General features: G+C 37.0%; 1 non-coding gene across 1 annotated transcript; it reads left to right on the top strand.

Moving 5' to 3' along the window:
• The first annotated feature begins 453 nt into the window (after positions 1-453).
• Positions 454-614, top strand: LOC114420764. Its single transcript, XR_003668397.1, has one exon. It is a non-coding gene; the product is annotated as a U1 spliceosomal RNA (small nuclear RNA).
• The last annotated feature ends 455 nt before the right edge of the window (positions 615-1,069 follow it).

Here is a 1,069-nt window from a genome sequence, read left to right as displayed (position 1 = left end):
ATGAAAACACATTTTTGAAGTTGGTTTGATTATTTTAGCAATTATCCAGTGGAACTGAAAACTTTCATTCTTCTTTTGCTTCCTCTTTCTCAAATATTTGTTTATAATCTCACATATTGCTGTTGATTTGTCCCATATGAACAACCATTATGTGGCAGCTCAAGTGCATGCCCATTTGGGTTAACAAAGATTTGTGCTTCCTTGATTCACTGACATATTATGTTGGTAGACCTGAGAAGGATTCAGGCATTTTCTCAAACCTAGCGGATGTAGATGAAGATGAAGAAACACTAAACACGTCCTATATGAACAACCATTCTAGACACATTCTGTTTTAAGACGCTTGCGGTAGCATAGCATAGGTAGCATTGTGAAAAAGTCCCACATCTATAAGTTTTGGCAAAATTGTAAGGAACATGAGCTATAAAATAAGTGCGGCTGGAATTGGTTAACATACTTACCTGGATGGGGTCAATTGGTGATCAAGAAGGCCAATGGCCTAGGACAGTGACCTCCATTGCACTTTGGAGGGGTGCTGCTCTAAGGTCTGCCTAAATGGCAGAGCCTACATCATAATTTGTGGTAGAGGGGGCTTGCGTTCGCGCAGCCCCTACCAACTTAGTCATAGAAATTGTACTTTGTTATTGCATTAGAAATTGTACTTTGTTATTGCATTAGTTTGTGCCATTGTGGTGTGTCATTTTATTGAGAATGTAAATTTTATGGATTAAGCTAGTATTTCAAAGAATGCACGGTTCGCCATGAGGTATTTTTTTATTTATCGGAATATTTGAATTCCATTATATGTATGTCATATGGGATCTATGGGTATTTTCGCATGTGCTCTGTTAAAACTGATAGCGATTCCATTGTTGTTAGTTGCTACCAGGGATTGCATTCTCAGAAAACTGAAATCTTGATGATTCTATGAAGAGGAGTTAGCATTCTAATATCAACGTATGTGCCTTTTTAGTTGAGAAATTACATGTACTAGTAGCATATCACGTGGTTTATTTTTCTTTCAACCAATGAAAGGAATTGCAGATTGATTAAATAATATCATGCTGAG

This window comes from Glycine soja, chromosome 7 (assembly GCF_004193775.1).
Source record: "Glycine soja cultivar W05 chromosome 7, ASM419377v2, whole genome shotgun sequence".
Lineage (NCBI taxonomy): Eukaryota > Viridiplantae > Streptophyta > Magnoliopsida > Fabales > Fabaceae > Glycine > Glycine soja.
This window is presented reverse-complemented; position numbering and strand designations above follow the sequence as displayed.